Below are 27,515 nucleotides of genomic sequence, written 5' to 3'. Positions count from 1 at the left end.
ACTAAAAAAGATGAAATGTAAGTTGATGTTCACTCAGGAAATGTGAAGTTTAAAAGATTTCATTCAACTGAAAGGATAACAAGTTAGCATACAGGTGCATTTTATCAACAGAAGAAGTTTAAATTATTTTTTTAAGATTTATTTTATTTTTATTTGAAAGGCAGTTTTTGCAGATAGGAGAGACAGAAGGGAAAGATCTTCCACCTGTTGGTTCGCTTCCCAGTTTGCTGCAGCAGCTGGAGCCAAACTGATCCAAAGCCAGAAGCCAGGAGCCAGAGGCATCTTTTAGGTATCCCAAATGGATGCATGGTCCCAAGGCTTTGGGCCATCCTCCACTGCTTTACCAGGCCACAAGCAGGGATCTGGATAGGAACTGGAGCATCTGGGACATGAATTGGACCCATATGTGAGTCCTGCACTTGCAGACTAAGGATTAGCCTGTTGAGCTGATGCTCCAGCCCCCACAAATTTAATTATGGCTAATGGTTTTGGAGACTCAAAGTGTAAAGGGCACAGCACAGGCTCTGATTAGGAGTCCCCTTTAGAAGTCAGTGTCTCTCACACAGAAGAACAATAAATGTCCTTCAGGACCAGGGAGGAGAGCTTTCTCTGGTCCGAGCCTGGCTCCACCTCTGGACCCCCGCCCTCCCTCGCAATGACCATCGGGATCGCTTCGAAAACCCCTCACAGCAAACAAACAATCATACAAACTAAAAAAACCTAAAATAAATAGACAAACAACAGAAAGTAGAGCTTGAAATCTGACAGGAAAGAGCTGGCATGGATTGGCTCATGCCTCGCTGGGTGGACACAAAGATTAGTCACTCCTCACCATGGTGTTGAGGATTTTCCTGCACACCCCGCCCCCCCCAAAAAATGTTCTGCACCTTAAATGTCGACAAATATCTTGTTAGAGTTACAAGCCAGTCTAGATTATCCCAAAATCTGCCAAGATCAACAAAATTATACTTCAACACAACAAATGGCTAAATACTAAAATGAAATAGACACGAGACAGCTGAATGGTACCCTATAGCCATTTTAAGGTATATAGCAGCCGATCCAGTCCTGTATATAAACTAAAATTGAGATGTCAATGAGCTAATCATAGGTTGTGGTTAGGACTTGCTTTTTTTTTTTTTTAACATACTGGTTACTCAAAACCATGTCAATTCCATAATATTGCAAATTGCTGTTGATGTTATATTGGGACTCTTAATTGACTGGGATGATATTCTACCAGCTCTGACTTCGGACCAGAAATGGTCTCCCCAAGAAACTGTTCAACCCATCTGGACAATAAGTAGCTGGACTCCATGCTTGGTATATGTTTGCAAGGAAAGAATCTTGATTGAATTTGAACTGTAATGCTGCATCAAGGTGGAGGAATCCACCAGGGGGGAGGGGAGGTGGAGGGGTGGGGGGATTCCCAGAGCCTATGAAACTGTCACATAATGCAAAATGATTAATAAAAATATATATTAAAAAAAAAAGAAGTCAGTGTCTCCATGACAGAAGGCACATATTTCTCTGCCAGTCCTGCTGGTCTTGGAGTTTTGAAGTTCTGTTATGGGGGGGGTCCTCTTCTCAGGGAAGGCTTGCCATTGTCAAAGGATCCTGAAACCTGACTTGTAGGCTCTTCAAGCTTGCGTGACCTTGGAGAATCTCCAGACTGATTTTCTTTTCTCTTCTTTCCAATGTTACTCAGTTCATATTGACTCTCTCTCTCTTTTAAGGTAGAACATAGCATTTTATTTAGATCTTCATTAAACTGTCGGAATTGAGAACTAGACATCCATAATAAACCTCCAAAAATAGATCCCGAAGGGCACTTTCTGCTTAGGGCAAGCAGTCATGAAATAAGCATGTAAACAAGCTGGCTTCTCTGTACCACACCAGCCAAGTGCATTCTCTCCATGGCCAGCTGCACCAGCTCTGTCCTCCCTTCTATTGACATCAGCCAGTCCCCTGTATGTCTAACCCAAGGTTTTTCTGTAGGACACCTTGGCCTAACTGGAAAAGCTGCAAACATGTTGTTAAAAGAATCATGGTGTTGAGAGAAAAAAAAAACCACTTAAAAAGCTGCCATCTAAGGTGATGGCTTCTCTGTACTTAAACCATACCTCAGAATTCAACAAATAAGCAATTAAAAAATGTTCAAGGGATTTCCTCCTCCCCGCCAACAGCACTGATCTCTGAAGAAAGCTGGTTTTGCTGTAGCCACACCAGCCAAGAAGGTTATCTGGTATCAAAGTGTGTACAAACCCTCAGGTACTACCTTGTAACTTCTCTGTATGACATTACAGGAGTGCCAAGTGCCTGTTTTTCTAGAGCTAGAAGTTGGTGAGGTTAGGCTAGTGCTGAAATCATGTATAGGATTGGTTGCTAAGTCAAAACCTTATTACATAGTCCTCCAAAAGACAGCTGAAAGTGGAGAGATTTAATTTGGTGCTGTTAGAGGCAGCCATCAGAGCATAAGCACCAGGGAGATGGTTTAATAGTAACTGTCTTTTTTTGTGTTTGGCTAGAGCTCCAACTGGAACTTGTGTTAGATGCAAGATTGATTGGATATGGACACTCCCTGACAAAGAGCTATATAATTAGAAATGGGTTGAGTTACAGGGAGGGTAAGGAGGGGTCATTATCACATTCATAATAGAGCTCAAGACATCACAAATTCATGCAGACAGGGTTGTGTCTCTGCCAGACAGAAGCTATAGTGAACTACAAATACTTCATGTGCACAGTGCAAGGACTTTTTTAGCATCTGGTGGGTAAGTCAATGCAATTAAGACTTTGGAGGGTTGGGTATCAGGGCACACAGATTCAATTTCAAAGCATTACTATTACAGTGTTGTTTCTAGGCAATTACATAGATCACCTATGCTTACTAAATTCATTATAGTGGTGGACAAAACACCTAGGGACAGACTAGCAAGCTGAATTTACAGTCCCCCACAAAGGCTAAAATTCATGTCATTGATTAGAGTGACTGCAACTTAGCAGGAGCTGAAAGGGGACAGGAAAATTTCCCTTAGAGCTTGAAGATTTCTCTGTAGCCTACACTAACAAGTCTGAAGAAAAATGGCTAACACTTTCAATATTTTGGTTTCTTGGGCAGTTCCCATGGGAAGCTGTCCTTACCAAAGTAGCCATTGGCTTCAGTCCTCTGATCAGTTGACTTGTTTAGATGCAGGTCCTTGACAATGACCCCTTGGTGAAGATCAAAATTCTTCACAATCTCTAATAGCCCTCTCTCATTCTTCTGAGAGGTACCATAATGGAAAATGGAAATGGACAATGAATGAGAAACTCCAATAGCATAAGAGGCCTGAACAAGCACCCTCCTCTACAGACCTCCTTTAACAAGGGATTTTGCCACACAACGAGCAGCAAAAACAGCTGAGTGGTGCACCGTGGTATAATCTTTTCCTGAAAAGGCACCTCCTTCATGAGCTCCCCAAGCATCATAAATATCTACAATGATGTTCCGGCCAGTCAATCCTGCATCTCCCTGAGGCCCACCAATGACAAATCTTTCACTTGACTGTAGGTGGTAGATTGCATCTCATTTCAAGGTATTTTTTCAGGCACAGCAGCTTTGATGACCTACTCATTTAGGGCAACCCTCACCCATCAAGACAAACTTCCTCATCATGCTGAACAGAGATAACAATTTTGTGGACTCTGATGGGAAGCACAGCACCTTGATCCTGCATATACTGCACCGTCACTAGAGTTTTAGAATCTGGGCGTAACCAAGGCATACACTCCTTTGTTTCACCAGTGGCATAACCAAACATTAAACCCTGATCTCCTGCACCAATGTCTTCCTCATTCCAGTCAAGATGAACACCTTGACCAATATTGGGTGACTTGTTCCAATGCTACCAGCATAATACAAGTCTTATAGTCAAATCCTTTGGAAGAATCATCATATCCAATGTGTTTAATGGCTTCCTGAACCACTTTCTGGTAGTCAATAGCAGCTCTGGCTGTAATCTCCCCAGCAGGAAGGATCATGTCAGTTTTAGCAATAGTTTCTCAGGTTACTTTGGCATCAGGGTCTTGCTGAAGGTATTGACTATTATTGGATCTTTAGCTTTAAGTTTCTCTGGTTTTTTTTTTTTTCTAATTAAGTAAGCTATAGCTTGTTTTTATTTTTTACAATTTATCATATTTTTATTTGAAAGGCATGTTTAATGAAAGCGAGAGAGAGAGAGAGAGAGAGAGAGAGAGAGAGAGAGAAACAGAGACAGAGACAGACAGGTTTTCCACCTGCTGATTCACTCCACGATGGGTGTGAATGGCCAGAACTAAGTGGACATGAAGCCAGGTGCCTGGAGCTTCTTTTGGGTCCAAGAACTTGAGACATCCTTTGCTGTTTTCTTAGGCCATAAACAGGGAGCTGGATTGGAATCAGAGCTGCTGGGACAAGAACTGGAACCCATATGGGATACTGACATTGCAGGTGGAGGATTAGTGTGCTATGCCACTGCACCAGCCCCTGAGTGAGCTATACTTTGTATTCAAAGAAGATTATTACTTTTTTATCAGGTTATTTGTAACTATGCAGTGGAAGACATCATATAGCTTCTGAGTACATAAAGGTGAACACATTATAGTACCTGCATTAGAGAAGTGATTGTCTACAGTAGAAAGACAAACTAAGAAAATGATTATCATGTGTTATAAGCATATGCTTGCAATCTATACAGATTGAAACCAGTGAAATGATTCAATTCTATTCATGGGTCAGGAAAGCCTGAAAAAGAAGAAATTGAGTTCTAAAGATAAAAGGTTATAGAGCAGCTGGATCTGGAAATGGTGAAATAAAGAGCATACCACGGTGGAAAAAATATTGTGAATTGACATGTAAAAGCAAAACTAAATGTGTCATGTAGACAAGCATTAATAACTCACTATGCAGGGAAATATGATTTGAAGAGAAGTTGGATTGTAATACCCAGACATGGTTGTGTAACAGGTTATAAAAGTTGCAAGCATCATACTAGGGAATAATTCTGTTTTTACAGTGACCAACAATTTTCACACTTATTTTCTCAATAGGGAAATTTTTTTAAATGAAAAGCTTTCATGCATTGAATATTTGTTTATTCACTTGAAAGACAGGTAGGAGGAGGCACAGAAAAAAAACAAAGAGACGGATCTGTTGTTGCTGGTTCACTCCCAGCAAAACCAAAGAGATGGATCTGTTGTTGCTGGTTTACTCCCGGCAAAACTGTCAATGGCCAGGTTTGCCCAGACTATAGACAGCAGTCAGAAAAATCCATTCAGGTCTCCCACATGAGTGTCGGAAGACCCAGCACTTGACTCTTCTTTCTCTGCTTTCCCAGGTGTGCTAGCAGAATCTGGATTAGAAGTGCCGTGATTGGGAATAAAATCAATACTCAGACATGGGCTGCCAGCATTACAAGCATCAGATTAACCCACTGCCTTATAATGCCAATCCTATCAGTTGAAGCTAATTGCTTTGGGTAATAATATGCACAAAATGATAGTGTGTTATGCCTCATACTATCTGCACTTATTAATGATTAATCTAAGAATAGATAATAGATGGAAGAAGTAATTCTGCAGAGGCATCAGCAGTGGCAGTTGCTTCAGGAGAGAATTAAAGAGGACCTAGGATATTAAGGCAATATTTATAGGAACAGAAGGTATGAATACAGATATATTAAGGAAGTACTATTGGAAATGGAGTCATTCAAATTCTTATAATTGCTATGGTATGTTTACAGGATAGGTACATTAATGGAGCCTTTCTCCAGATTATTAATAAGGGTGGAACTATACAATCCATAACTATTACAGTTATAAACATGATGTTCTTTTACTGAAGTAGAAATTTACTTGGTAAATGAATAATGTTTGGAACAAAGAAGAGAGGTTTTTGCCATGCAATAAAGAATTGGAAACTATTCCTATAGTCTTTTTGTGTTTCCTGATTCTTTCATTTCAGAAATTGATTAATTTGAAAGGCAGAAAGACAGAGAGAAAGGGAGTCAGAGAGAAAAAGAAATCTTTCACTCCTTGGCTCACTCCCCTGATGGTTGAAAAAGCCAGGACTGGCTGAGGCCAAAGCCAGCAGCATGGAATTCCATCCTGGTTTCTCACATGGGTGGCAGGGGTCCAAGTACTTGGGTTGTAGTCTGCTGCCAGCCCAGGTGCGTTAGCAGGTGCTTGATTGTAGGCATAGTAGCCAGTATGCAAACTGGCATGCTAATGCAGGATACTGGCATCACATATCACAAATGCGTCTTAGCACATTGTGCTGCATTCCAGTTTCCTTTCCTGATTCTAACTGGATCTTACTGTTTCTTAGTTTGAATCCCCTTCTCTAAATAACTCAAATTATTATTTTGAAAAAAAAATGTTTTTATCTATTCTATTTTAGCGAGAGGGAGTCATGGGGACTAAAGAGAAAGCTTTCACCCCTAATTCATTCCTCAAATGTGGGTTGACAGGGTTGAAAATTTGAAATTCAGTCTGAAACTTGTATATGGGTGAAAGTTACTCAACTACTTGAGCCATGAATTGCCACATTTCAGGTTGTGCATTCTTGGGAAAGTGATGTCAGGAACAGAGCCAAGACTCAAATTCCATTATGAGTATTAGCTGTTTAATCAGTGACTTTTTGCTAGGACAAGCACTTGCCTCTTAGCTCAAATTACTGTTGAAAGACTCTTTGTTGGAAATTTTTATGCCAAAATAATTTTTCCTCAAAAGTGGGACTGAAATAATTTCATATTTAAAAATGAAATTGAAATGCTTTATGTAGTTTATTGAGGGATAGGATGTGAGAAAGTTGATGGGTAGGGATATGATGTGATTGAGAACTCAGAGCTATAATAAATACACTTAAATCCTGTCCAGTTTAGGTGCCAATTGGTGGAGAATAGCTATAGAATCATGTTTATTGTTGCCTTTCCCATTTCAAGAGCTAAATTTTCACATCTAAAGAATTAGATGGGGAGAGTGTATCATTGCTGTTTCCTTGAGGATCAATTAAAACCTCATAGTGGGAGAACAGAACTTTTTGAAGTTGAAGCATGCAAGGGTGATTGTTCAAGGGTGAGTGGAATGATGAATGGGATGTCAGAATTTCAGGAAGGCATGGGTTGATCAGAACACACTCAAGCAAGTATGTCGTGACTACTTTGGCAACAGTGTTTTGAGATTACACAGCAAAGCTGAAATTGATAGAAAGAAATATAATTGACGAGCTGTAGAGACTTTTTTAAAAATGTAGGGAAGGCACTGTGCTTTCTCTAAATTCAGGAACCAGTTAAAGCCTGGACGAACGGATCTAGAGCATCTCTGCTATTTTCTCAAGACACAGAAATCGACAAAACACCCTCTTCTTGATAAGTGATTCCGCCCCGCTCCCCACCATAGAATCTGAGTAGTAGCAGAGCCTTAACACAGAGAATTATTCTTCAACACCTTTAATGCCATGATTTGAAAAAAATAAAGAAAATAAAGGCAGTAAGTAAGATGAAAGCTACACTTAATTTATTGAAAGTTAAATGCTACATGAACCATAAATGATGCATTTTTGGAAAAAACCCAAAATACTTTGGTAAAAGAAGAAAGCTTTTTTTTTCTTTTTTGCACATCTTCTGCTGCTTTTCACTGTCAGATGAAGATGGAAACAAGCAAATTCTCTTGAAAAGGTCAGTTAAAAAATAGCTATCATTACATAAACTAAATACTCTGACATAAAGTCATGCTAAATTTTTTGACCTTTATAATCTAAGTGATCATTTTTAGTTGAATTTAGAACCTTCTGTTTGATTTGTTATGCATAATCAAGCTCCTTGCCGTTAAACATTTATTTTTAAATTCAAGATACAGGACAGAATGGATGCCTGTGCCTACCTTCAGAGCATCACATGGCAGTTGACTTTGAGGGAATTTCACAATAAACACATGGTGTTATTTGAGTGTGACATTTCCTTTGAAGAAATAGCAACCATTTTGAGAAGTTCATCACATCCTAATGCTTAGGTGGTAATATAGTAACAGAAGAAGCATATATGTACTAAAGGAACCAATAAAACTGATTTCCTTATTTTTACTTCGGTATTCCCAAATAAAGATGTCTTAAAGGTATAATTATTGCCCTTGCAATTGTATAACAGGTCATTCAGACTAATCATACTACTGGTCCTGATGCTAATTCAGTACAGTACCTGAGTTAGACTTGTACTTGTTAGAGTTCCTATTTTTCATTTTGGGAAACAAACAAATGTTATAGGCAAACAATTACTTGTGAAGAAAGTGAAAGGGAGACTTTTTCTTTTTCGTTTTAATAGCATTTGACTGGAAAAGGAAGTGTGAGTTTTGGTTGCATGTATGTCCATTTTTAGTGCAAAATAAGAAGCTACCAAAGATGAGATATGGCATTTTGCACCTGAAGAAAAATTTAATTGGTATAAAACGTAAAGTGAATTTCAGATTGAACATTTATTTGGAGTATGTGAGTAATGTATGCATTTCTTTGTAAAAAAAAAATAGGACAACCAAAATTACAAGGGAAAGCTTTGGGATTTGGAACAATAGTGGTCGCTTATGAAGAAAATCATTTGAAGACATGCAAAATTTAAAATACTTTAGTAAAGCATTTATTAAATTTTTAAAAATTTATTGGCATTGGAAAGTCAGATATACAGGGAGGAGGAGAGAGAGAGAAGATCTTTAGTCTGATGATTCATTCCCAACATTACAGCAATGGCCAGAGCTGAGCTGATCCGAAGCCAGGAGCCTCTTCCAGGTCTGCCATGTGGGTGCAGGGTCCCAAGGCTTTGGATTGTTCTTAACTGCTTTCCCAGGCCACAAACAGGAAGTTAGATGGGAAGCGGTGCCACCGGGATTAGAACTGGCATCTCTATGGGATCCCAGCATGTGCGAGGCAAGAACTACAGCCGCCAGGTTACTGTGCCGGGTCCAGCATTTATTATCTTTATATTAGCAATGATAAGAGTGCAAATCAATCTAATATATTGTTTTGTTTCTGACTAGTAGAGATGCAAACATGTATAGGAAATGTTTATGCTTATAACATTGATGAATTCATTTATAAGTGTTAGCTGTATAAATTGCTTCAGTTTTTAAAAAGATTATAACAATTATTAAAATTATTACCTGACGCATACATTCATTATTTCATTCTGCATAAATTATATGCTTACTGTGCTAGAAGAGAATTTACTGTGTAATGCTCAGTAGTAAAAAAAAGATGAAGAGAAACTTGAAAATCAAGAATGCTTCTTGGTATTTGTGTAGGTTCATGTCTAAAATATACAGTTACATAAATAAAGTTGTACATATTAGATTGGTCTGGATAGTATTTTGCTGCGTGAATTTTTTAAAGGATGTTTATTTTATGCATAGAGGATCTGTGAAAGGACACAGGAGAAATGAAAGACACTGTTTGCATTGGATCACCTGAAGGCCAAGCTTTAGAACAGAGTCATTCACCCTTGTGAATTCAGTAAGTTCTTTAATAAGTTAACTATAAATGAAAGAAACCATAAATGGAATGAATCATAGGCCTTTATACTATTTGAAACAAATAGAAATTACCACACATGATCATAAATACGTATAGGACTGTAGAATATAGCTAACAATTCCCTTTTACATTTGTGTTTTGTTATGTGTAGAAAAATTGTGCATTTAGACTTAGCGCACCTTCCCTACAGCATTTCAAGGTTTCACAAACATAATTTTTAATTATTGTGAATGCTATTGTATACTTGCTGAACAATGCACTTAACTGTTTCAGTGCTCATCACTTAATATATTTAATTTTTTACTCCATAACTCACATTAATCAAAACATTTTGCTTGCATTTAGATTGTGTATTTACAACTGACTTCTTATAAAAATGTGTGCATTTAGTTAGCATATTGACAATATATAAAAATACAGTGTTCAACCAAAGTCACCATTTCTAGCACTGGTAAGCAAAGTGTGATATTTCATGCATGTATTTTAATATTACCAATTAGATTACTTAAGTATTTCTTCATCTGCTCAGTTAAAGATGGTATATATACAACTGAAAAATGAAAAAAAATGGACATATTTAAACTGTAGACTAAAAATCTTTTATTTGTATTGATTTCAGTATCACATAAAGGTTAATTTAACTTTCAATTTTGCTGTTTAAATCAATATAGTTAACTTATTATAATATATAGCACATTTAATTTACATAGCATTTTTATTCCAGCAAATCATGTACAGACTCACACAATCTGTCATGATATTTTATTTCGAGATAGGCATCCTTGGGAACTTCCCCTGCATCTCAGATTGGGAAAGTGGGACTGGAAAGATTTTTGCTGACAATGGTATTATATTGCTGTCTATTAACAATAGGTTTATACAGTACAAAATATAGAACATTGATGAAAATATTTTTTTCAGAGGACAATGGTAAAACAATCTGATTTTCATACCTATCTTGGGATAAACAAGTATTTTTTTATACTTTATTTTATTTTATTATATTTTTGACAATCTTTACATAGTTAATTAGGGTAAAAAGGCACAAGGGCCATAGGGAAGTGGGTAAGACTATTTCCATGTTTCCTTCTTATATCTGAGGTAAAGGGAATATTGAGGGAGAAGCCCCACCCAGTCTCCCACCCACCCCAGGTCCCAGATGTGGGGCATGCTCTGAGATACTTGCTCAAGTGGTTTTGATACTTCACCAGTTATGAATTGCTGCCAATCTCGCCACTCCAAGACGATGAGGTGTTGAAGAATCCACTGATTGACATAGTCCATCATAGTCTCCATTTGTCTTGTATGTTCTAGCAAGTTCGGGTCCGCCACAGTCCATCGCCCCAATCAGCTGGTGGTAACAATTACTGGGTTGGTTCTGTTTTCAGTCCCGACTTCCACTGAAACCAATGGGTGTTGCAGTCCAGCCTGGTTCTGCCCAGCACACACTCGGCCCTCACATAAGCCAGTGGGAGCTGCAGCCCAGTCATAGCGACCCACAATAACCCCCACCAGGCCCGGCCCTACCCTGGTTTGCCAGTACATGTAGCAGACTAGTCCAGTCTGCTCTATATCCCATTTGGCTCTCGTACATGTCGATGGGTATTGAAGCTTAGTTCCATCTAACCAGCTCAACTATCCAGCTTTCACGGATGTTGTTGAGTGCCTCTCTGTCTAGCCACCCCAGCCCCTGTCCTAGTTTTTTTGTGCCCTCCCATGGGAGTGGTCACTCAAGACGGAGGGGCCCATAAACAAGTATTTTATGCATGTTTGCTCTATTGTGTTCTGGAAAGTGATCCAAATTAAGCATTATGATCACTTGGAAAAACAAGCAGAGGCAAATAGTTTGATCATATCTCATTTTCAAAAGCTTGTAAATTATCAAATGTTTTGTAAGGCATTGACTACTGATTTCAGTCAGTGATTTTTAAAACACATTAGTGAGCTTTGCATGAACCTATGAAACTATTTTTTCTTTAAGAGGATGTGCATTTTAATCAATAGCACAAATCAGTCACCTATTCTACACTTCAGAATTAATGACATAATGCTATAAGTAGTAGCTTATGCCATGCTCATATTTATTTGATAGCTGACATGCTGTTCCATTGGGGTTAAGTCTGAAATTAAGATAACTAGAAGAACAAAAATGTATTACCTTACCTTCTTCATCAGTGTGATTTTTGACTAATTTTTGAGAATTAAATGAGTCAATCCATGTTTAAAGCAGATCATAACTTGAAATACAACATACAATAAAAATTAAACAGAAGCAATATTTTAAAAATGATAATATACTCTTTTTATACAAAAGCAAAATGCAACACAAGAAAATTATATGACCATTGAAATCGCAAAATTGTTGCATTTCAAAATACACCTTAAAATTAGAAGACAAAGATTTACTAGGAGAAAATATTTACAAAACAAAGGGGCTTTAATGCTATTGATTAAGCTTTCATCAAAAACAATGCATGAATGATTAATAACCATCTGAGAATAATTTCAGCACCTTTTGTTGTAAAGGATGTGTAATTTGAAACCTCAACCAGATGCTGCCTCATACCCACCAGGATATCCCCGATTGAAGACACTTGACCGAACTTGTGGTGGCTCAGGCATAGTCACACATTGTTGTTGGGAATGTAATGCAGCCCAACCACTTCAGAGAATTTTTCTTCAATGTTAATGAAAGCAAATATTCACACAAACGCTGTACCTAAGTGTTTGTAGCAACATTCTTCATAGCAATAGAAACCTGGGATTAGCATGAATGCTAATCAACTGCTAACTGGAAACAATATAATCTTCACATAATGTAACACAAACCCCTAATGAAATGGGAAAGGCTCCTATGGGGTACAGCATAGGTGAACCCAGCTATGTGAAATAACCCATCTAAGAGATTACATGTTGCACTTGTCTACTTATACACAGTGTCCCCAAAGGCAAGTTTATAGTATCTAAAAGTAGGTTAGTGTTTTTCTTTTTTCTTTTTTTTTTTTTTTAAGATTTTATTGTTATTGGAAAGTCGGATATACAGAGAGGAGGAGAGACAGAGAGGAAGATCTTCCATCCGATGTTTCACTCCCCAAGTGAGCCGCAACGGGCCGGTACGCGCAAATCCGATGCCGGGAACCAGGAACCTTTTCCGGGTCGCCCACGTGGGTGCAGTGTCCCAATGCATTGGGCTGTCCTCGACTGCTTTCCCAGGCCACAAGCAGGGAGCTGGATGGGAAGTGGAGCTGCTGGGATTAGAACCGGCGCCCATATGGGATCCTGGGGCTTTCAAGGCGAGGACTTTAGCCGCTAGGCCACGCCGCCGGGCCCGGTTAGTGTTTTTCTCTGTCTGGTGGTAGAATAGGGATTAATTGTAAATGGGCATGAGAGATACTACCGAGGAGATAAAAACATCCTAGAACTGAGCCATAGTACTGGATGTGGCATTAAAATAAAGACAGTCAAAATCAATTTACATGTTTGAGATGGATAGATATTATGAAATATATGAAGGCATTTACTTTGTATTACATTCCTCTTTTTGGATGGATTCAAAATTGTTCCTCATGCCTGTTCGAATCCAATGAATGTGGTTACATTTAAAAGCACTGGTTGTTCATATCTATTCCAAAAAACTAATATTCCAATACTAATTTTTGAAATACTGTCATGATGTCAGAAGTAGAAAATCCTACCCCTGACCATATGTGACAGTTTTAATTGAAATACAAACACAATAAAAATATTGTCTAACATTACCTTCAGGCTATGTGTATGAGGTATATTTGAGACATAAATGAATTCTATGCTTAGAATTAGGATCCACTCCTAAAGTATTCTTTATTGTGGATATGCAAATATTCCAATCTGAAAATAAAAACTAAAATGTGAGGCTGTTTTGGTTCCAAACATTTCAGTAAAAAATACTCAACCAGTAGTTTTTCTGATTTTTAATGACTTAATAGTGCTTTTGAGCTCTGATCAAATCACCCTATTTATTGATGAAGACCATCACTAGAGAAAATCAGGTGCTTCAAATTTCTCTAAGAGCTTAGGCTTAAATTTACATGTGTATGTGTTTATAAATATTCAGATTTTAATACACACATATACATGAGTTCATTGCTATCACATCTTAAATAAAGGTACCTGAAAATTTCAAGTAAGATTAGGTTCTTGAGTTGTCACCTTTAGATACTTCTAAAATAAATTGCTTTAAAGTGATCCCATTAGAGGAAGCATTGAGGACCCTAAGAGTATTGTTTGTGTTCATTTACCACTTGCCTTCAACTAAGGAACGAGATCACTTCTTAATAGAAGGAAATTTGGAACAATATATTTTACTACATACTGTACTAAAAGTCATGTTTCAGAAGGTTCTGAGAAACTTGAAAAACCATGTATCTCATTAACTTTGTCTTTCAGTGCAATGAGTGACAATAGTAGCATTTTGATACTGCATAATATTTTATACTGCTATAGACTGTACAGATGTCAACTTGGCCATTATTTGTGAAGAGTAAATAACAGTGTTCAGTTGTCCAAATGACTTCTCTTGAATCCAGAAAAACAAATCTCCCTCACAGTTCTAATGATTTTCATGAAGACAAATTGTGGAGAATGTGTTTTGTGGGTGAGAAAACAAAACAAAAAAAAATGGCAATAAAATCATTCAATTTATATCAAAGAAAAAGTGAGCAAAAATATTGAATAACATACTTTTTTTTGAAAATGTCTTGAAAGAGATGTCTCCTGTTTTCAGAAATATCCTCTTTACATTTTTGGTGTGTGGTTTTGTGATTTGGTGGTATCCAAGTTTGAATTACTGTCAAGCTGCCAGTAATTACTGGTTTACTAAAATGTTCACTTGCTCTTGGGTTTGGGGGTTTCAGAAAAAGATTCAGTGGCAGAAGAGGGGACTGTTGAGACACTAAATCTGAAAAACATGTGACTGAATGGCTTCATAGCTAATGAAAAGTACATAAAGCACCCTTTAAAACTCTCTTATTATGACAGATCTGCTGACATCCTCCAGGGCCCCTCATGCCAGAATCCAACAGCCCGGAACCCTCTTACAGCATCTGCCAGGAATCACATCAAATTCTACCCAGAGAATGGGAAAACATATGAGTAGTGTACTTCTGTAGGCAAGAGACAAAATACAGTAAGGGCATCAGTATAAATTTAGGAAATGCCTGAAAGGAAATACTCCTGTGCATCTCCTTAGCTATGGAAGAAGAAAAGAATAAAAGATGATTTTATTGTTTCTATATTAGTAGCATTTCATCAAAAAAGAAAGGAAAACCTTGGATTTAAGCAGACTAGCCACAGTTCATTTTAATTGAAAGGAAAAATCAAATCAACATAAAAGTAGCAGATCACAAAGAAAGTGAGTGATTGCATTGGTTGTAGGTGTAAACGAGGTTCTTGAGGGGTTTTTTGCTTTCATTAAACCTGCATGTGCCATCCTGTGTCTAACTGAAACCGACAATAATCCCTGGTGTATGCACATGTTGGTAAAGGTCAAAGACCTTGAGAAACTGATTTTAAATGGAAAATGTACATATTGTTTTATTCACTATTTATGCAGAGATGCTAGTGTTTATTTAATTTTCAAAATTATAAAGATATGTCATACACATATTAGTTTCCTATTGGACTAGCAAACTATTTTATTGAACTGATGCTTTTCTTCTTTCTCATTAGGAAATGGTTATGCCCCAATTACTTGATACTTGAAGCAAAACTTAAAGAACATAGATTATTACTGAAACTAAAGAATATAAAATGTATTTTGCAAAAATTGAAATAATAAGTATCCATGATAGGTTGTGCTTTAACTCTGAGGGTAATAACCAGCAGTTGTGTCACAATTCTCCTAAATGGTAACTTTTCAGCCTACTTTAGTCTATAGATGAAGTGAGTTTAATATGTGATGTCTGCTTTACCAAAGGTGCTTACATAATGAGGACTACCTTATATCACAGGTAGTCTTGAATTTATTTTGGCTTACGTGTATCAACAGCCTCATTCCAATGTGATTCAAATGCCCATTTTCCCATCTATTTTTCCATTTTCTACCAGTACGGATAAAGAGCAAGGGACTAATGATCAAGAGATGGGGAGAATGGCAATGAGTCCAGCATGCTATTTTCAAGATATACTTAACAGTTTCCTCGGGAATCCATCTTTGATTTGGAAGTAGAGCTGTATAGTGCACTGTATCTTCACATCTTGATATGATCGTCTTTGTTACATAGCTACTATATATTCCATTAAATGAAAAGCCATAAAACAAAATCAACAAGAGGAAGAAATATAGAAAATTTACAACACCATGAAGTTAAAAAACATGCTACTGAATGCTCAATGTGTCACTTAAGAAATGAAAAAGGAAATAAAAAACCTTTTCAAAGCAAATGATGCTACTGTGTGACCTGAGTTATTGAGGTAATTTTGTCCACACCTACAATGACAGGATACACTTTTATAGCAAAATGATGGAGTTATGATTATTTATGAAGGACTATACTATTGTAATATTATAGATGTAATCAGTAGGTGGGGAGTTTGGGGAAGGACAAGGAGAAATCCCAGAGCCTATGGAACTGTATCATAAAATTGAAAAATATATTATTTTTTACAAAAGTGAGATAGAGAGGCCTGGACTTGCTATAGCCATTAGAGAAGGCATTTTACAACTATTCCTTGTGAGCCTGATGTGATTTTCCTACTAGCTTCTACATGACATGATTCTTCTATCACATACATTGCTTTGCTTGGTAAGGACTGGGGAGTTTCTGAGATATGTTTGTACCTCAGCCTTCTCACATTTAGTTGAAGCTTTCTTGTAAGGTGTTCAGTCTCAGCCATCAGAAACATAGACACTCATGTCTCTGAGGTCCTATTAAATTCAGTTCATTTTGGTAGAGAGTTGGAGGTCATTACCACTGTTGTTCATTGATATGGTTCTCCAATACTTTGAGCAACTTTCTTCAGAGAAAATTTTTAAATTTTCTATTTTCAATCCTTTGTAGTGTGCCTATTGTATTCTACAAACATTTATTGAATTATTTTGATATGTAGGAAGAGGAACTCGTTTCTATATAATCTTGGTCTGTTAACCTCTTTGTTCCTGTTGTCTTAATCTTGTCTGGAGTAAGGATGGGCATCAAAAAGCATTTGTTCAATACAGAGCGTCAGGTCAAAAATTAATTCGCCAACATAGGTTTTTCACGAATTGGAATACAACAGAGAGAGGTAATTATCCTGTTCAATCAAGTTAATGAAAAATCCAGTATTTTTTTTTTTCAGAATTTTGAGTTGAATGCTTCTAAGACTATGCTTTCATGTGAAATAAAATATTTATTGCTTTCACTCCATCCCAATGTTAATGAGACAAAGCAGTGGCTCTAACTTGACCATCATAACAAATTATATTGTTGATCTATCAAGTTTTTATTTTTTCAGCAAGTATTTTTCGACTTTTGTTTGATAGAACTGTAATGTAAGGAGTTATTTTCTCCTTCACGCTCCCCCACCTTCTCTCCCTCTTCCCTCCTTCTCTTCCTTTCTTGCTCCCTTCATTTCCTTCCCACTTCCCCTACCCCTTTTCCAACCTCTTACCCCACCTCTAATCTTTCTTCCCTTCCCTTCCACTTCCTTTCTCTTTCTTTGTTTTTTTCTTTCTTTTTCCCTTTTATTATCTTTCCCCCCATTTTACCATCCATTCAATATTTATGTGGCAAGGAAAATGACCTCAAGACAGCTGATAAATGAAGAAAGGGAATACATAATCCATAAGACAGTGCTAGAAGTTAATTTTATTATCTCTCCTTTACAGGCTTAGTAAATTTGAATTCATGAATAGTTGAGACAGAACCTTGATTGATGTCAAGCTTTATTTGCTTCTTAACCCACGTGCTCTTGAGTTTATTAGATTCACAATTCCCCATGAAGACATGTAGCATTGATTTAGATTTCCCTCAAAGAGGGTGCTATCTAGTTTATGTCATCGACAATATTTCCTAGTCAGCAGCTTGGGATTTTCTTATCCTTACAGAAAATGTTATATATTTAATCTGTGGAATTAACAGTTGCAGCTAGAATTTGAGTTCATTTTGGGCAGACACTACATTTGAACAAATGCTTCTGAGTATATTCAGTTATGTATACACTCTCCCGTGTGCTATTGTCTGAGCGAGTTGCTATTTATTAATGCATAACAGTTCCCTCTAGCTCCACACTGTGCTGTGTAAAATCAGAAAAAAAATATATGAAAGCCTCAACTAGACTTATTAATTTCAGAGATGAATTTAGCAGGAGAAAATGGCCTGAACTAATGGGTAGCATTTGTAGATTTCAGGATTGTTCATTAGCTTTCAAAAATACAGGTATTTCTTGGAATGTATTTTGCAAATAAATAGTTGTCAATTTGATTTAAGAATGTAATGTGTATGCGTGAATAGTTCTGAACTCACATATTTCATGAATTATTGTAGGAGCACTGCTAACCTAGTGTGCTCATTTTAGGCATATAGGCTTTGATTTCAGTTGTCATGGGAATCATTTGCTTCACATATAAAACCTAAACGAATTGCTTTTTTTTAGATCTTATAACAACAAAGAATGTGTTTGTAACTATTCAACTCACTAAATAAAATGTCTCCTAGATATTTTTTGGTTGATTAATGGTAATATTCAAAGATATAGCTGATAAAATCTACAGGTCCCAGTTAACAAATAGATTGCTCAAATTCTTAGGTGATGAATTAAAATTCTTTTAGATGAAAACATGAGAAATATGTACCTATATGAAGAAAAGTATAAAATATTGATGAGTACCAATAAAGACAGAAACTAACAACTTGAAATAGTTAACATTTTCTTCTTCCTTCTATCACCTAAACATTTTGGAAAACCTGCTTTTAAAATTTTGTCTGTGTTTGTTCTTACATTTCCTATACATGAGATTAACCATTTTTTTTTTGTTCTATGTGGTAGTATGATAGCAGCCGATAGTTTTGAGGTTCCAAAAATGATTTTCAAAAGTTCACAGAACTCCACAGTATAAAAACACTGTGCATGGATTTCAAGACTGTTTGTTCCAGATAAAGCTAACTTGGAAGCTCATTTTTCAACACGCTTTTGAAGTAGCCTCATATGTTTTTTCTTTATCTGTTTCAGTTCCAAATTTTAAGGAAGATATTATTGGCTGGATTTCATCATATTCCCATGCTTATACGTATTATCCTTACCTGAGAGTTGAACTGTGAATATTAATTTTGCTACTGCACACATTGACCTGGATCCAGGACACTTGTGGGTGTACGTTGGGGCACAGACCTTTATTTTCCCTGATGTATGTAGAATAAGCAATTGCATGCATGTGTTACATCCAGGACTGACTCAATGCATTTCTCTTTTCTGAAACATTAATTTCCAGGCTTTTAACACTTTGTTTTGTAATAACTACCTTAAAAAATATGTCCTGTTAAGAAATGATTTATTTTACTTTTCTCTTGTACCACCCACACCCTGCTTCTTCTAGGACACTCACATCTTATTCTATCATAACTGCTGATATCTGAGATTTTCAATGTTTATGATTACTTGTTGGGTAAACCACGATCATTCACTCTCTTTCTCTTCCTAAGTGTTTCAGTGTGGAATTAACATTTGCATGTCTATTAATCTGCTTTGCTACATACTTGTGTTCTTTTTACTCAAATAGCATCATCTAAGTAAAATTCTTACCTGCTGCCCTGAGATTGTTTTCCTGTAGGATGTGATTTATTCTCTTTCCAGAAACCAATTCTTTATTTCCATGGTCTTAGAACTATCAGTAGTGGCTTTAGCAGGTGTGTGGCTGGTGGTTGCTCTAATGTCTGCCAGGTGCAATTGTAGCCAGCTGCAGTAAGAAGAGTCTAAAATAGATACAGCTGGTAAACGCCAGCTGCATCATAAAAGATACATGGATATTTGTGCATATGTGTATGTGAAGCAGTGTGTGTATATACATACATACGTATATAAATATAGAGACATGCATATATATATATAAAATTATGTGAGATGACTTTAAAAGAGTAATGAAAATGTGAATCTTTAAGTTGCATTTTTCCATTTTAAAGTACAATAGAATATATGAATATATGGATGTGTATTTGTTGTCCTTACATACATACATTCATTAGCTACTGCATATCACATCAGATGTACTGGAAGCATTCCCAGATATCCTTCTCTATATGTGACAGGACAGACACATGTCTACCATTTCAGAAAGAACACACTTTAGACTTTTCTGTTCAGTCATTAATCCAAGTGGCAGAGTCTGATTATGTAGAAACTGGACTTACTTTCCCCGAACAAGGATGTTCTGACAGACCTGTTTGCTGTGTTCTGGATCAGTGCTCACAGGGAACGAGTTTCTGGACGGCCTCCTTCTCCCACTGGAACGACATCAACTGCTAGATAAATCTGTCAGAGGAAATTACGGTAGTTTCACAGAAACCTCGGAAAGTTTCTCTCATGAATATAGAACACCTTTAGTGGAGGCTTAAATCTCTATTCCTTAATAGTAATAGGAATTTTTTGAGAATAAGGGCTACTTGATGCTTTGTAAATTGTGGGCCTTTAAAGTGGCAGCCCTCCATGAAGCTCTCATCCAGAGGCTATGCTGAAGCTGTGACATTAAACTTTCTTTCCTTTTTTATAAAAGTCAGAACAAATCAAAATGTTTGCATTTTAATCTCCAAATTAGGCCTTCAATTTTATGAGAGCATTCTGGCTTATATAAGATAATTTTATATAAAAAAAAACAAACATGTTTTTGTTTGGCAGCATTTATGTAATCAATTCCTGAAAGAGCTATCATTTTCATGATTTGTTCTACTCTGAGTCTAACAAGGGTAAAAGTGAGTTAGAATTTCAGTTATAATTATGTGGATCAATAATTAGTTTAGCATCATGTTCAGAAAAGAAACGCAAAGGCTTCCTTACAGTGATAATGGACATAATTCATATGGAGGATAATCCTGCTAATAACCAAAGGAAAATATGAAGTGAAACATTGGCAGTAAAATGCTAGTAATTACCTGTTTTATGATCCAAGCAGTTCCTTTCTCTGATCACAGGAGAGCACTGTTCATCTGTGGAACATTTTGTTTAAATGGAACAAATGAAACATTTGTGATCCAGAAGAGGTTTGATGTGGCAAATTATATAGCCCCTATGATCGAATCACAGCTGTAAAAAAGAAACAATCTTTTCATAGAAAAATGAATATGTGTGTGTGATTTGTAAGCTGTCAGTGTGCTGGTCTTGAAATCATTTGACAGTGTTACACATAAAAGAATCTTTCTCATACAGACACTGTTCTCTAAAAGCCCCAATAATGTGCCACATTCTTTTCTCATCAGAAAAAAAAAATAAAACGTTACCGCATCATATTCTGTAGTTTGTTTCATTTAAGCACTGATCTCAACTAAAGCTACACTAGTAACACTTACCATAAGTATTCAGCAAAGATAAGCATCTTTTTACAAGATGTGAATCATCTCAGTGGGTGTAACATCTGGAAGATAGCATCAAGATAGCAATTCAGATTTGTTTGTTTTTGTGTTGAGATGTGTTTATTTGAAAAGCAGAGCTACAGAGAAGCGGGGGAGAGTCTGGTGAGTGTGAAAGGTAGGAGAGAGTCTCTTCTATCTGCTGGTTCACTTTTGAACTTGCTGAACAGCCAAGTGGAAGCTGGGAACCTGGAACTCCAGCAAGGTCTCCCATGTGAATGGCAGAGGCCCAGGAACTTGGTCCATTTTCCGCTGCTTTGCCAGGAGCTGTAGGAGGGAGCTAGCTTTTGCTTATACAGATTGCTGTGGTTGTAGGCAGCAGTCCAGCCCACAACACCATTCCCAATAATCAGTTATTCCAAGAATCATGAGATTTAGCAAAGATATATTTATTTCTCATGTAGACAATTTCAAAAAAATTTATAGTTTTCATAAGTCATGGATGCAGAGTATTACCCTTAAATAGTATTTATAACAGTTATACAAATAAGTAATAGTATTTCTAATTAATTTAATTTGTAGATAGCAAATAAACAGGGTTTACTTTGGATCTTACATTTGCCCTATCATTTTATTTGAAAGACAAAGCGACAGAAAGGAAGAGCGACAGAGAGAAATCTTTAATCTACTATTTCATTCCTCAAATGTGTGTGGTGGTTAGGGTAGGCCAGGCCAGGCTGACACCAGAAGCCTAGAACTGCATCTGAGACTCTTCCCATATGAGCTACAAGGACCCAAGTACTTGAATCTTTACCTGCTGCCTCTCAGTGTACATTAGCAGGAAGTTGGATCTGAAGCAGAGGACCTGGCTCTAAGCTCAGGAATTTTACTACCAGATAGGGACATCCAAAGCAGTGTCTTCATTGTTGTACCACATGCTTGCCCCTCTACTTAGTCTGAATATCACTGATGATTAATTTCTATGTATGGCTTTCTTTAGGTACCATCATCACATTATGAGCTTATTTTGGCTTTCAAAGGACAATATGAATGTGTACCATAAAATATGTAAAAGCTTTGACTTTTGCAAATAGATTCCTTTATACTTATATTTTCCTATTTCAATTTTGTGCTTATTTCCCAAAGCACAGGGATAGAGATCTGTTAAAAATCCAATATGGGATGAGCTACAGAGTAAAATAGACTCTAGTTAAGGCATATCATTATCCTTGAATCTTTTGAAAGAAAAAGAGCCCCCAAAGGCTAGTTAGTTGCTAATTTTAGATTTTGAGTTCTCTGAAATTGATTTTTTACTTTAAATAATGATTTTTCTATTATATCTTATGTGTGTCATATTATATTTGCAATGTTAGAGCTTTAGTTAATTTATTTTTTTTAAGGTTTGTTTATTTTTACTGCAACATCAGATATACAGAGAGGAGAGACAGAAAGAGGAAGATCTTCCTTCCAATGATCCACTCCCCAAGTGATCAAAATGGCTGGAGCTGAGCTGATCCAAAGCCAGGAGCCAGGAACCTCCTCCGGGTCTCCCACACGGGTGCAGGGTCCCAAGGCTTTGGGCTGTCCTCTACTGCTTTCCCAGGCCACAAGCAGGGAGCTGGATGGGAAGTGGAGCAGCTGGGATTAGAACCAGTGTGCATATGGGATCCTGGTGTATTCAACGTGGAGACTTTAGCCACTAGGCCACGATGCTGATTAGTGCTTAAAAAAAAAGAATGCATTTTAACCTTTTAAAACCATTTGTAGTCAAAGATTGTTTTAACTATAATATTAAGAGAAAAAAAGTCCAAGAGAAACTCACAACCTTCAAACCTGAAGAAGAAAAATGAAAACTATTATTAGATTGTACTGATTATCACAAAACTGGGATTATGATACTATAAAAAGGTGTACATTAAAAGCACACATGCATAATATGTTCCACGTCTTGCCAAAAAGATGAAGATAGGCTTTTTTCGATATTCACTGAGTTGAGTTGGTTAAACAGGCTCCAACTCTTAAAATATAAATGGAGTTAGTTTCCCTTTGAAGTTTTCCACTGATGCTTAGATGTAGGCTGTACATCTCTCAAAGCTCTTTTCACCACTAGTCTCAAGCTCTCGGCACAGAAAGTGTAGAGAGGGAAAACAAGAGAGTTTGGCAGTCTTCACAAAGTCTTGTTGAGCTCCTGGTCTTGATGGACAAATAGGAGCTCTGCTGTTCAGAAAACTTACAAAGCCCCACTTATGCAATCATATTTAATCTATAGAAAGATAAAAGCTCTTACTACCATCAAACAATGCTCCTCAGTATTTGCATTTGACTGTTGAACAAATGCAAAACAACAGAGTTTTTTATGTGCTCTATTCATGTAATTGAACTCACATAGATGTTTATTTAACTTTTTGAGTTATAAAGTACTTTCCTCATTAAACCCTACACCTGTGAACTGTGTCTAATTTGTCTTTGCATTGGCTCACAACAAATAAGCACAAACTGTCTTTGTGATGGCAAGCAGATTTTTTTTAACCTCTTCTTGAACTCTTTTTCCTTCCTCTTCACCTGATTGCCTGTCTTCTTCTCTTCCCTGCTTTCTTCCTTCTTTCAACCCCTTTACATAGCTCACTTATGGTTGTGAGGCATTCTGTGAAATAGTGGAACAATTCCTGAAATTACGGTTGTGGGAAAACAGACAAATTGCTTTATATTCTCTGATGCTCATTGTTTTCATCTATAATACATAATAAGAAAAATACCTGTTTTTAAAGATTTCATGTGAATTTCCTGCCACATGAGTCACCTCAAAATGGATGGTTATTGTACTATTATTTTTCAGTACTTATAATATTTGTATTCGTGTTATAGGTGGTTAAAGATAAGTAGGAATTTCTTGTGTAATCTTCTTGAAAAGATATAGAAGTACTTGTAGAGCATTTGCAGTTGATGCTACATTGGCACTGACCTTGCAGGCTTAGTTCGGGGTAAAATTAGGGCACTGTGGAGGCTTGTGTTGTCTTTGGTAGTTTTGTATATTTTACTTAGGAATGCAACATACCAAATCTCCTGCCTTAACCTTTTAGGTGAATCATGCACTTATTACCAGAATGCTTTTCAGAGATGGGAGGAAAATAGCCTTCTGATCAGAGAACAATGCTTTTACAAATCTTTGCTGCAACTGTCATACTGGTTGACTGATATTTGGTAATTCTTAAATATCATAGAATATGTGTTTCTGCACATGGTATAGAGATGAACATCCAATTTCTTCATCTGAGAGGAATGGCAGCAATCTGAAACATGAAGTGTATAACTGGAACAGTGACTTCAGATAACAGGATTTCTATTTTAGATTCCTTTCACAATAATGAATTTGACCTCTTGGATTCTCTCAGGAAATGTGTAGTTAAGCTGCATTAGAAAAGCTACGTTTTATAGACTGTACTGAATAGTTAACGTAGATCAATTGCGCATTCACAGTGCAGCTTTAAATTCTTCTCACATAGGCTTTCATTGCAGAATTGCATTTTTAGGAAACAGGGAGCAAGCACACGATGCTACCTTCAAGAAAGCTGCAGAAGGTACTGTTGTGTAACAAAAATTCTTCAATATGTGCCATTCATGTTGACTTTCAACTATTAAAAAGAATACCTGATCCATTCAGAAGTAATGTTTCTTCAAGAATTAAATAGGGCTTATATGAAAAAAAATTAAGATAAATTGCTCTTAACATTTATTGGTATTTCTTTATAGCTCATTCATGTGGAAGAGATATATCAAGAAATGGTAAAGAACATGTGAAGAGTATGCTAATACCATTTCATGCATATTCTAAGTATTTGCTAAGTGTTGCAAGATAAAAGACATACTATTTCATGTATTTTCATGTTGTGAGCAGAGACACACCATAGAAATCTTTTATTTGTTCATAAGGAGCTTGAATGTTCATTAACAACAGTACTTGCTATTGTAACATCTGATTTTGGGATTAGTTTGCTCTTCCAGACTGGGGTTTGGGGAGAGGATCTTCTGTTTCCTGCTTCAGTCCCCAAATAATCACAATGACTAGAGCAGAGCTGAATTTTTTGGTAATAGCTTGGTTACTAATCTTCACTGTCCTTAACAGTTGAAAGCAAATAAAAGATATTTAAGGTATAAAAATTTGTTATGAGAATGTAAGGTATTTGTTATTTTTAATTGTTTTTTTTTAGATTTATTCATTTTTATTGGAAAGCCGGATATACAGAGAGGAGGAAGAGACAGAGAGGAAGATCTTCCATCTGATGATTCACTCCCCAAGTGAGCCGCAATGGGCCGATGCGTGCCAATCCGATGCCGGGAACCAGGAACCTCTTCCGGGTCTCCCACCTGGGTGCAGGGTCCCAAAGCTTTGGGCCGTCCTCAACTGCCTTCCCAGGCCAAAAGCAGGGAGCTGGATGGGAAGTGGAGCTGCTGGGATTAGAACCGGCACCCATATGGGATCCCGGGGCTTTCAAGGCGAGGACTTTAGCCACTAGGCCATGCCGCTGGGCCCTAACCTTACTTATTATAAACAATTCTGGACAAATACGTCAGGAGGTTTAAAATCCATTTTTTTTTACTCAGTTGTCATGACATTTTGTAGAAGAAGAAATGTGGTATCAGTGAAATCTCTCTGGGGAACAATGCCAGTGCTTATACCTTTCCCACTGAAATAGATAGCCTGTTGTAACACAAAGAAGAACAAGTAGTGAATGCTGCCAAAAATCTCTAGTTAGTAATATGGAGAGCTCCTTGGAAAGATACTAACATTTCTGCAAAGGTGTGTATATCCACACTGATATCGATCTTTACGTACATGTCTATGCATTCATACATGCATAGGTATATGATGTTGCATGTGTGTATACATTAATACCAACATGTATGTACATATGTTGAATGTAATAGAGCAATATGTTTGCAGATTCATGCACACTTTTTAGATGGAACGGTATTAGCAAAGAATCCACTGTGGAATTATCTGATGACTTCAACAGGGGTTGGGTCATATTTTATTCTTTAACTAAACAACTGTCCCCAAGTTAAGACAGCTTAAACATTTACCACTCTTTATTGGAATTCTCAATGTTTTTACAGATATCTGCTTAGATACAAGCTATTATAATACTACTAAATTTTTCATTTTACACCCACTTTTAGGTACTTCATATACATTTAGTAAAATCCTCAAAATTCTATATTGACATGGCTGTAATTATAAAATATGAATTAATTTCATATACTTTGAATGATGGTTATGGTACCACTGATGTAGCAATTTTTTGGACCCACTTCTGAAATCAAGAATAATTAGTTGTAAAAGCCAAATATTTCATACTACCACAGTATATGCCAATTATATGATAACTTTAATGAGATATTATTTGGTCAAACTGTTTTTTTCTATGGGAACTACATACAAAGAGAAACAATGAACACTTAACTCTTTTCTAAGAATAAAGTAGTAACATGCTGTACAATACATTATCATTAAAAGAAAAAGAGCTCTGGTAGCTACTGTATATTTCCTAGGGATGAATAAATTTGTGCATTAAAAATATTTATTGACTACTTGACCAAGAAGTAATACTGACAATTAAGTAGTCTCCAAAGAGCTTCCATTTGCTTTATTTCTTCCCTTATTTCAACTGTTTGAAAGTTGCACAAGACTATGCATGCTGATTTACATAAAGGAGTTGCTATAGAAACCTTTGAGCATCATGCTAGTGACAACCAGCAAACTGTAACCTTTATCTTTATGTGAGCAATATTCCTTACAGGTTGTGAGTGTTGTGTGTCATTCATGTCCTCAAGGCATTTGCTGTATTATGAAGGTAGAATAGTTTAACCTTTAAATTAGTCCCTTATGAGAGATTTCTGTTTTTTTGAGAAAATAAAAAATTATGACTTCATCTTAATTTAGACTCTTTGAAAATACAACAGAAAGGCATCAATGTTTTAATGTTCCTTGGGAACTTAGCATATCTATAGTTTTTCTGTTTTCCAGTTTCCTCACTTGCATTTATTGAACACTGCCTTATTTTTTTCAATATTTTTATCATAAAAATAAAGTAGAAAATTACATTACTGAACTTTGAGACAAAACATGTGAATATTCCCTTGTCCACATATCATTTTGTGTTTTATAATGATAATTTTTCATGTTAATGTTATTAGCATAGAGAACAGATTCAGTGTTGTTTGTAGATACAATTCTCAGAATAATAATTCCTTTTTTCCGCCCACGCTTCTCCACCCTCGCCATCTCTTTCTGTTCCCTACCTTCCTTTTCTTCCTCTCTCCCTTCCCTCCTAAGTTTTTAATTTCTTAGGTAACATATAACTATAATAGTAATTAGTATTATTTTCAGAGAGAAGTTAGGAATAGGAGAGACAATGTATGACAAACCTATACCTAGCATCATATGGAGTAAAATAATACACAAA

At 36.6% G+C, this 27,515-nt stretch overlaps 1 pseudogene; it reads right to left on the bottom strand.

Moving 5' to 3' along the window:
- Positions 1-3,097: 3,097 nt before the first annotated feature.
- The window catches only part of LOC101527041 (S-adenosylmethionine synthase-like), a 29,661-nt pseudogene continuing 5,243 nt past the window's right edge, over positions 3,098-27,515 (bottom strand).

Source organism: Ochotona princeps, chromosome 9, assembly GCF_030435755.1.
Source record: "Ochotona princeps isolate mOchPri1 chromosome 9, mOchPri1.hap1, whole genome shotgun sequence".
Taxonomy (NCBI): domain Eukaryota; kingdom Metazoa; phylum Chordata; class Mammalia; order Lagomorpha; family Ochotonidae; genus Ochotona; species Ochotona princeps.
Note: the sequence above shows the minus strand (reverse complement) of the source record. Positions and strands in the feature narration are given on the sequence as shown.